The sequence below is a fragment of the Lolium rigidum genome, chromosome 5 (genome assembly GCF_022539505.1).
Source record: "Lolium rigidum isolate FL_2022 chromosome 5, APGP_CSIRO_Lrig_0.1, whole genome shotgun sequence".
Classification (NCBI taxonomy): domain Eukaryota; kingdom Viridiplantae; phylum Streptophyta; class Magnoliopsida; order Poales; family Poaceae; genus Lolium; species Lolium rigidum.
Genome location: NC_061512.1, coordinates 52,672,357 through 52,683,314, shown reverse-complemented (window position 1 = coordinate 52,683,314; position 10,958 = coordinate 52,672,357). Strand labels below are relative to the sequence as shown.

General features: G+C 42.0%; 3 long non-coding RNA genes across 4 annotated transcripts; all 3 read left to right on the top strand.

The window, feature by feature from the left end:
- Positions 1-4,076: 4,076 nt before the first annotated feature.
- LOC124658322 lies at positions 4,077-6,019 on the top strand. Of its 2 annotated transcripts, XR_006989125.1 has the most exons (4): positions 4,077-4,230; positions 5,110-5,261; positions 5,766-5,916; positions 6,006-6,019. It is a non-coding gene; the product is annotated as an uncharacterized LOC124658322 (long non-coding RNA). The 2 variants fall into 2 exon arrangements; XR_006989124.1 differs by lacking the exon at positions 6,006-6,019 and having other exon boundaries at positions 5,766-5,991.
- Positions 6,020-6,524, top strand: LOC124658320. The gene is made up of 3 exons (XR_006989123.1): positions 6,020-6,073; positions 6,166-6,266; positions 6,349-6,524. It is a non-coding gene; the product is annotated as an uncharacterized LOC124658320 (long non-coding RNA).
- A 7-nt stretch (positions 6,525-6,531) lies between these two features.
- LOC124658319 lies at positions 6,532-8,359 on the top strand. The gene is made up of 4 exons (XR_006989122.1): positions 6,532-6,641; positions 7,449-7,768; positions 7,938-8,107; positions 8,222-8,359. It is a non-coding gene; the product is annotated as an uncharacterized LOC124658319 (long non-coding RNA).
- Positions 8,360-10,958: the final 2,599 nt, after the last annotated feature.

The following is a 10,958-nucleotide window of genomic DNA, read 5'->3' as shown; positions in this document are numbered from 1 at the left end:
TCACAAGAATAACATCAAGTTTGAAGTACATTAACCGAGTGATAAAGTATATTGTTCAGTCCAGTACAAAATATAGGGAGTTAAAGTAACACTATGCGAAATTGGCATAACATATCGTGCATATATCTCTCTAGCAAAGGGATCAGCCATTGACAAGTCATGTATCAACCAACTACAAACACCGTCCGGGCTGAACTTATCTAAGGATGGTAAATATCCAAACTGAAAATCAACATCTCTAGAAGCGGTGTTCTTCAGGTCTAAGCGCTTGAACTGGGTATCCCACCAGATCTTGTTGTGATAATTTGTTACGCCAAAATTCATTACTTTGAGCATTCTAGTGTTCTACATAAAGAACCTGGAGACAATAACATCATTTCTCCTTCCTCGGTAGTAAGAAATCGAAATTTCTTTGACGTGGAGATCAAGACATTCAATGGGACAGGATGGCACATTATGCAGCACATGAACCTTATCGTTGGTTCTATAAAACCGCAAAGAAGTCAAATTAAGTAGTCAATACAATAACAAAGTACTTCATAGCTGTCAACTAATGAATATCTCAGGTGAGTTGAATCATGTGTTAATTGAGGACCGTGGAACAACATAATCCCCTGACACGTTCCAATTTGATAGATGCACTTTTTTACATCTGTTATTGTGATTGTAAAGTTGGGAAAATGTTACCAACATGGGAAACTCCAATCCACAACTAGTTGCGGGTGCACCCCATTTTTCTTTTGACACTTCCAAGTTTCAAAAAAATGTAAACTAAAAGTCTGGACATACATTGTGTTCTATCATGTGCTTCTGTGAAGTTTCATCCAAAAATATGATAATATGTGATCTACACAAAAAAAGAACAAATGATGTGTAAATAGTAAGTCACACTATTTACATATGTCTTCTCTTTTTTACACAGATCACATATTATCATGTGTTTATATGAAACTTCTAGATGCACAAGATACAACACATTGTATGACAATTTTTCAGTTTTGAACCAACATAATATAACTCCATTGTGGATGTTCTTCTAGTACAAAATATTGTTCAACTAATCTAGGCTAATAACAGGTTAATTCCATGTAACTACACTTTTTGCTCATAGTGGTAAACAGTTAACAGCAACGAATTTACCTCGATATATAGCTTCTCCGTGCAGGGAAAGCATCTAAGAAATGCAAGTAGTTGATCCAGACGAGGGCCGTCATATTTTAGAACCAAGTTCTTCACTGTGCACAGAGAATGTTCCAAGCTTATGTGCATCATCCTCTACAGGACAATGGTACATATGTCTAAAAAATAACAAAAATGTGAGTTAATTCAACAAGAAGAAGGTTGTTCTACCAAAAAGTTTATGCGTCCAATAACAAGTTGGCAGCCAGGGTACGACGCAAAGCCCAACACCGTCAACTTTGGTGCGTTGGCGACCTGGATTAGTAGTGGAACATCATGAACACATATGACCAATCTCTCGAGGCAAGATGCATCTATAATTTGCACCGTGTCTAACTGAATAAGTTCGGTGGTCTTGCGTTTCGAATAGCTAGCCACACTAATTGTACGAAAATTTGGCATGTGAATGTTGAGGTGGGTGAACCCGTTGACCCCCTCAAGGTGAAGTGCCACGAGCACAATACAGCGGGTGAACAGGTGGTCGATGTTCGCGGCCTTACAAATGTAGACGTCATAGAGCATGAGCTTCTTGAGTTGGGGGAAAAGAAGCATGGAATTGGCATAAATCTCGGGCAAATAGCAAGTAAAAATGTTGACAATGCGCAGTGTGGGCGCGCAGCGGAGTGCGGACAGCGGGAACGAGCGCATCACTGTTCCACCTTCAAATCCGAGGTTCTCGACGCAAGATAGGGTGCTGGACCGGAACCAGCTGTCGAGCGTGGTGTCGACCTTGCAAGTGCTTCTGAAGGGGTCGATGGATACGCTTCTGGCGGGGCCAGGGTGAGCGGCGAGGATACTGGAGACCGCGGCGATGCGTTTGTGGTTTTGCTTGGAGAGTTGGTCATCGATCTCGAGGTTAAGTGGGATGGAGTGCCAGAGGTGGTGCCACCGTTTGGAGACCAAGGTTGTGCTTACAGCGGATATAGTGGGCAGGTGGGAGATAATGATGTGGAGAATCTGGTCGGGGAGGCGGATGATGAGGTCGTTGTCGTCGACGAGGAGGTTAAGTGGGACGGAGCGCCAGAGGTGGCGCCACCGTTTGGAGAGCAAGGTTGTCCTTACATTGGTTATCACGGGCAGGAGGGAGATGATGATGTGCAGCATCTCGTCGGGGAGGCGGCTGATGAGGTCGAGGCTCGACGGAGGCTCTTCCCAATCTGGATCGACCCGCCTTCGGGAGTTGAGCGGCTCCGCCTCCATCTGACACGGCGGCGACACACGCAACGCCGCAGTCGTCTGCTCGAAGTGTGTAGCAGGTAGCGAAGCGGATCTGTTGGACATGGGAATAGGCGCAGCGGCGGTGGTGAGGACAGAAAGGTACTCGGCGGTGAATTTAGGTGGATGGCGGATACAAGTGCGCTGGGGGTTTTTGGAGGAGAGGGCAAGCGCTATGGAAGGAACGATTGCGGCGCGCGGCCAGCCGGGGTGAGGAGAGAAAGGTATCTAAAGGTATAAACGATGCCCCCCATAGGGGGCTTCACAGCGATTTGAGCCTGTGGGCCGTCGGATTTTACCAGCAGGTGTTAGATGGTGAATCTTGGCCGTTCATTCTGGGAGCAGCGCAACTTCCTGGTTGGCTGCGTGGGTGCAGCTTCCTAGAGAAAGACATGAAACGACGCTTGTCTACCCGCATGCGGCTGTGTGTGGGTCCCACGCTCGTCCAGGTCCGCCCATCAGTCGCTGGGTTTTTTTTGGCTGGTCGCACGAGAAAATCGCTTCAGGACGTGAAAAATATCTTGTCCCACGGTCGCGTGCCCAGCCATGCTCCTCTCCACCAATTCCCCAATCCCCTACCACCAAATCCCCACCCCTCCCGTGCTCCTCCTCTCCCCCAATCCCCTGCTGCGCTGCTGATGCTCCTTCTCCCCAATCCCCTACCTACACTCCATCTCCGGCGATCCGCCGTTAGACGCGTCTTCTCGCTCGCGGGGCTCTTTCCCTCTTGCAACCATGGCCTCCCGTGCGGATCCCCAAGCAGCGAGCTCGTCATGGCGACGTTTGTTGATAGTGCCGGGCAGAGCACGATGGGGAGGAGCACAGGCGGTCGCCATCGGCGGGAGGAGCGAACGGCCGCTGCTGCCTATCTCTCTCCTACGCTGCCTCTGCTCTCGTCCTTCCCTCCTCCGTAGGGGAGGACGTCCACCATTGCCACCGCGACCTCCGGCGATCTCATCATGGCGAGGGCGGTTGGTGGTGCCGAGCGGAGCGCACGCGCATCTCCTCCTCCCCATCACATCCGCCTCAGAAGCAGCAGCCAGAGGTCGGCCTAGAGGAGTTGCACGGACGCCGGACGCCGTGATCTCCTCATCCAACCACCACCTCGCAAGTTTCTCCTCTCTCTCTCTCTCTCTCTCTCTCTCTCTCTCTCTCTCTCTCTCTCCTAGCACTAATTTCTCACTTTTCTTGGTGGTGCATCGGGTGATTTGTTGTTTCTGCTGATGGACATGGGAACGGAAATAAGAAAAGGCAGAGGATTAGCTAGATCAAGTGGGAATTAGAGGAAACATGTTTATATATTCCCGTTTCTGAACATACAGGTTCAGAGATCGTCTGTTTCAAGTACTCATTCGACCGAATCAGAGGAAGCTTACTTAGAGTGTTTTGTAGGTCTCGTTCTTGCGGTCGTTTTGAGTGGTCATTCACTCAATTTGGTTTAGCGGTTTAGCTGCAGCGATGAAAACAAGTTGCTGATCTGTTTTTGCAAAAACAGTTTTTGATAGTATTTGTTCTTATTTTTTCATACTATTCCATGGTAGATTAAATTATGTTTCACCTTTCTATAGCTAGCTGGTATCTTTTTGTTCATATATCAACTATATTTAGTTAATTTCCATGAGTAGGTGTATCGACAGGATAGAGGTTGGTCGGGGCGTTGCTGATGTGGTATTTTCAGTCTCTATCATTGACAGGATTTGCTGGATTTTTGTGGTATATTCTGGATTGCCGCTGCTTTTCATTCTGCTTTTGTAAATCAAGAATGGGCAAAGGAAAGATTTCTCATGCAGATGTAGCCTGGCATGTGTTACTTGTGGTCGTTTTGCTTTCTTTAAGGTAAGACACATGATCTTTTTTACTGTTCATTTTCCATGTTGCTTGTTACTTTGGGATACTTGAGCGCTGCCCCTGAATAACCTTGTCCATATATTAAATGTTTTGCATTAGATAACTCCTTTTCTGTACTATACTAGAAGATAAATGGTTTGCTACATGTGAACCTATCCTTGCCAGCTACATATTGCTATGTGTTTACGTTGATATGTTTCATTGGCAGTGCTATATTAAATTGTCTCTGCCTTTACCAGTTGCGCCCTTTCTTTTGTATAATTGCTTATACTTTAGCCAGCTGCCGGGAAAAGTGTACACAACTATGGCAGGCCAGCAGGTCAAAATATAAAGGGATAGGAGGATAGATATAACTTCTGTACTATGTAGTCTTATTCACAATGTAATAATAATTTAACATGATGTGGTCATATAATTTTTTTAACCATGCACTTTTACCTCATGAAAGCTGAAATATATGTGTATTTTTTTGTTTGATGTTCAGAGCTAGAGTTCTTGACTAAGGAGGAAAAAAAGAGACATATGTTTTAGTTTTCAAAGAAAGGGTAACAGTAATGTGTGTATCCGGCTAGGAAAATTTCTTTGGCCAATTCTTTTTACCTATTTGAAGGTTTTTTCAGAATTATGTGATGCAGTCTGCTTATAAAAGAAAGTATGCTTATATAAGGAAACACAATCAATGCAATATGCCTTGATGTTTAAAATTATAGGTACATCTAACTTGCAACTAAGGATTCTTTTCACTGATTTATTTTCCTCCCCATCCCTTTCTCCATGCTTTTGCAATTTCTACTTTCTCAAACGTTCTAAAAATTGCTCCTTTTTTCCTTTTTCTTGACATGGTTGTTGTGTTCCATTTTTTTGCAGGTTGTCATATTGTTGGAGATTGCTGCCCGAGAGCTTAGCGAGTGGCATCTTTACGCTTTTGCTGGATTTAGGATTCTACCTTATTGCCGGTATGCTGCAGGCCTTGATGTAGGTTCATACTAAATTCGGAGCCACCTCACTTTTATGCTCATGTGAAATGCATCTTACGTTGGTATTTTTTCCATCTTTCAGTTATAACTTACTTGCCCACTTCATATCCCTGCCATACATGTACCATAGTCTTCTGTTGTGTTTGATTTTTTCAAAATCAATCTATACTTGTTTGTGAATGGCCATGAAAATACAGCTATTTATATGCTAGCCCCAATGGAGGTTTATTTAAAATAGTGCGTATGCATACATTATTTGTGTTCTTTTTTTTTGCTGGGGCATTTGCTCTTTTCCACATACATTGGTGGTTAATTAAATCTATAGATTAGCTCATACATGGTCTCTGTTCTCTACTTAACGAACTCAATTTGTTACGAAAAAAGCAGATCCATTCATCCATTATCATTTACTTTCACTCTATTTCCTATGTTGAAAGTTATTGAAACATCTCCCATAATTATATATTGATTTGCCACAGAGGCATCCATTTGACTGAGCCATGTTGGTATCCTGGTACATTGAGTTTGATACCTTCACTCCTGCAGCCAAGAGAGGGCTGCCAGTCGCAAGGATTATGAGACAGATGCTCCCGCAGGCGATTCTTGCTTGTGCGGTTGACGATGAATCGATAATACTATAATGAGCAATCACCATGTAGTCGATTTTACAGACGATGGCAACAAGGTGAATGAACAGGTTGGGTTTTAGTGCCCATCTTAGTAGAAAATTTGCTTACAATTCTATGGAGAACTTTAATGTTTGTACCATTTACCGGAGGAGTGCAGGTTACTGCCATACTTGGAGGATGGGCGGAAATTTTTAAGGTGATCTTTTGGTTGGTGCAGATGGCAAGGTAGTGTTACTTGCCTTGTCAAAATAGGAGCAAAGTTGAATTTTTTGAGGTTTTTTTAGGATCCTGAATTGAGATTTTCTTAAAGCTGATAGGTGAGGAAGTTGCTTTTTGAGCAAGCACAAGTATCTTATTCAGAATATATTTGCTACACTGGAATTGCATAGTTTGTGCCTCCTGATATTGACACAGTAGGGTATGTAGCTAGGACCAACAATGAGTATTATTGTTTCCTTTGTTACAAAATATACTAATGCGCTCATCTTCTTTTGTTGAAGGTACCATGTGTTCCTTGATCACAAACAATATTTCGACCCCTCAGATGTTGGTGCTGGTAAAATGCAGTGGTACACATCTCAAAAGGAACCAGCTGGTGGTACTGATTCTGAAAATGATGAGTGCCCAGGATGAAGATTTCAATCGATTAAATGAAAGAAGGTATAGCTTGAAGTGAGCACAGACAGGTTGATGATGCAGCATGGAGCAAGCAACACTTGTTGGTTATGATTACTTTTTTGACGATATGGCATCAGAGACCTCGGTTCTCGATAATCTATGAAAAAGCAAGAAGGTATATGGTATCTTGCAAGCAAACTTTGACTATTCATCATATTTTGTCACACACACCTTGTTAGACTCCAATTTTATACTTAAAAGAAGTTCAGTGTCCAGAGAAAGAGCAGTTGGTTGTTATTAGTTTTAGCCTGCAGATTAGTAAGCATATTGTAGCTGAGAAAAATTATAACTAGAAAATGTTGTCTTTATATCTCTGCTCAAAAGATAGTATCTAGAGCCTACCCAAATTTTTTGTCCAGCAAACTGGCATTGTTGATTCTTCCATTTATCTCAGAATTCATATTGTTGGTTGTTAATCTTTTCTAATATAAAGATTTGTTTCTAACCCATGGGGAAATACATGTCATAAAATAGTCGAGTGCTTAAATTAAATTGTTGGCCGAAGTAATGTGTATAGAAAAATGAACATTATTATCGAAGTCATCAATCTATATTGTCATATAGGTCGAAAATCCGGCCATCTCTTCACCCATGATTCATAACACCTTTTGGTTTGTTTGTCTCTATCACTAGCACCTTTTGGTTTGTTTGTCTTATTTTAGGTTAGTGCTGCAGTGCACAATACTACCATTGTTCATTTAAATTGATTTAGTCCAATGTCAAGTAGTGGGAGTCCATTCCTGCAACAACTGGCATAACCTATCAGGTTATATAACTTATATATCGGTATCTGTTTGAGTTATTTGTATTTGTTTTTGTTGTGATGCTTCTTCCTTAAAATGTCTTTATTGTAGTCTCCTAGATTGTGTGGTTCTGCATTTAGCATCTTGAATGTCAGCTGGCTTTTCATTCATTATCTCAGAAAACTCGAATGGATGTAAGATATGGTTCAAGATGTCATCACACAGGAAACGATGACGATGACAGTGTCATCATTCTAGAATTATTCGTACATTCTAAACTTAAGCTTACCGCTGGAATTTTAGTTATCAGTTCCACCAAGGACTGGAGCAGGCGTTCTTCTTGTTCGAACCTGCAGCACTGCTTCTCCAGATATAATTGGCATCATCATACTATAATTGTCCATTGAATCCTCAATTCGTACAGTGACGCAGCAATCAAATTTTACAGCGTTGCCATGTGTGTGCACGTTCGCCACAAGTACCAACTTTCAAGTAAATAGTAAGAAGCATCAACTTTCCCTATTACATTTCAAAGTTTTAACCGTGAGTTACCATATAAGACTTGTTCTACTGTAACTGTATAATGCAATTGTAATGTTTCTTCCCATTTTGATTATGATAAATGTTTTAAGTATGAGATAAAAGAAGCTCTGGATTAAATGTTTCAGGTAGGTGGATTGACCAATTATCATGCACACACATTGGCCCGGCTTCCTAGCGACTTGGAAGCTTTCGTTTCATGAGAATAAAAATTTGGGTGGAAGAGCGATTTGTCCTCTGGTACGTTCATTTATCGGAGCAGTAATGGATGATAAGAGAGTGCTTGTCACTGTATATGGTATATGCAACACTTCTTTTTGCTCTATTTTGTTGGTTTAAGAGAAAGCATGTTCACTAAGCCTTTTTCTGACCATCTCACTAACAGAGCACATTTTGTGCAATAACGGAATAGGTTGATTCGTTTGTACAATCAAAGTATATGGTACACCAGTTGCCAACTACATCATCTGCAGATTTCGTGCATGGTGATGATTAACTGGCATCCTTCAGAGCTCCTTCGGGTTGATTCAAGTTAATGGCTGAACACACTTGTATTCTAGAGGTCCCTTTACCTTGTCCATTTTGCTGGCCTTACATTCAATACTTGGATTCTGTAGAGCAATTCCAGCCAACAGTGAATTTATATGTTGGTGCTTAGAACTTGGTTGTTCCATGCAGACATTAAAAGTGTCTAGATGTCCCGAAGGAGCTGCGCAGTTCTCCATCGACCATTCCAAACCGTAAGAAGCATCAATTGTGCTCCATTGTAGTTAGATTAGATGAAGAATGTTTTCTTAACATTTTTCTGAAAATCTCAATGGTGAAACACATTTCATGCAATACTGGAACAGGTTGATTATCTGTTTATACGGTCCATGGTACCACCAACTGCCAGACAACGTACATCTACTGCAGATTTTGGAGATTGATTTATGGTGATGTTTCACTTCTTCCAGAGCTTCAGTTCTTGCTTAGCAGGTTCACCTATCGAGCAACTCAAGCTAATGAATTGAGAATTCAGATTCGTGAGTCCCTTTGTCTTGTTCATTTTTCTTACATTTCATTAATTCATTACTTGGTTTCCGCAGAATAATTACAGCTGACAGTGAATTTGGACGTTGGCATTCAGAAGCTGGGTTGTTCCATCCAAACTATGACAATGACGAAAGCTAGCATCTAACTCGAAGGAGAGCTGCCCAGTTTTGCATTATCAACCATTTCAATGGTAAGTAAGCCAAGTGTTGATTTACATGTTTAAAGAAGTTATGTTACATGCGATGAGTGTGGCATGTTAGATGACTCAGGTTTTTGGTACTGATTTGTTTCATGCATTTGGTGGCATCATCATGCAGGTGTTCCCCTGCCTCTCGACCCTGAGGAGGAAGTTAGTATGATTCAAAAGGAATACATGCAGACTGCAGGCGTCCGGGGCGAGCCCTGCCCCCTCCTCCACCATGCCTTTCCAGCCTTGGCCACCGCTCCTGCTCTGGCGCCTTGCCGCCTTCTCCTCTCCATGGATCCGGCGCAGCTGCAGTTCACCATGGATCACCGCGTCACGATCAGGGAGACCATCGGGGCACTCATTGTCCACTGTGTGCCCGCGCGTGCACTATCAGTTACCAATTCAACAGCATATGTCTTGATGTTCTGAATGGGGCGTGCAGCATCTACTCACTCGCCCACCCACTGACCAATCATTACCAATACTTCGATCTGGACTTGCCTTCACAAGCACAGGAATCTTTTCAAGCAGCATCGGTAGAAAAAAAACACCTGACCGAGCAGCAGAATGGAGAGTTCAATCAGATATTATATCATCGATGGAATGAAATGCCAAGGGCAATTTACTCAGAAACGAGCATCAGAATGGAGAGGTACGCACTTGCAACTTCGAAAACAAGTTGCCCCGCAGTCCAATTTTCTTCAACTTCTAAAGATCTCGCCTGATAGTTAACTAGGAAAGATCAAGTTCCCACGAACTACACCTGCAAAATAATTCAGATTGTGATATGAGCTATCTTTAGGGATATATGTATTGTCGGCACGAGAAACTCAGCAAACCTACGAACTATCATTTGCTTTAAAATAAAGTAACGTGATACAAATAAATTCTTAATTGTACACATGACCATCATTTTACCACCTAGACGATAGGCTGGAAGTGGAGAAGTTTACCCCTATGGGATGTCATGAGGTTGCAGCACTAATGAAAGGTACCGTTGTTAATAGCATGTTCAATTCTTTTTATGGCTTTTGCAACACAAGGTGTTATCACCGATGTCTGGTCGACTAATATGTGCAATTTCATGTTGGTTTCGGTAATTACCTTTGCACTGCTGCCTATGTTGTTCTCTAAGCTTATTATAAAGCAATTTACAAAATGTTTGTCAATGTGAAAGCAGGGGCGCACACCAAGAGGTGATCTAAATTTACCACTATGTTTGTAACTTCGTTTGCTTTATCATAATTTAATTATACGGACAATTCGTTTGTAAAACCTACGAATTATATTATTATATTACCAAAAAAATCGTTGTTATATAAATAAACATTGGCACAAACCTCACAAGAGGTGATTCTAAATTCTATCGCTCTGTTTGTAACATCGTCTGCTTTGTCATAATTTAATTATACATACAATTCATTTGTAAAACCTACGAATTATATTATTATGTTAACAATTTTTTTTATCATTGTTATATAAATAAACATTGACAAAAACCTTACGGGGTCGTGCGCCAAGGCGCACATTTAAATCTAGTACTACTACTAATGATGCGGTGCGACGTTTTCGTCTCCCTTCTCCACGCGTGCAGCCTTCACAAGACGTGCGAGTTTTTTAACAGAGATTATCAAGTGGAGAGACTTTCCCAATGCAATTGTCTCTCCACTTGATAATCACTTTTGAAAACACCGAGAAGATGGAGGTGAAGAAGACGGAGAGGCAAAGAAAAAACAATGTGAATTGAAATCAAATATACTACGTGTGTTCCTTATCTCTCTCGTCCCTGCTGCACTTACTCCACCTGTGGTGCAGGCGTGTGACCCGAGAAGAGGCTAATGTATTGTATAGCTGTCCCTTGCACGCCTTGTACCTATATTTTGTCTCGTCAAATCAGCTCGGGACAGTTTCAGCAGAGAAAATATCA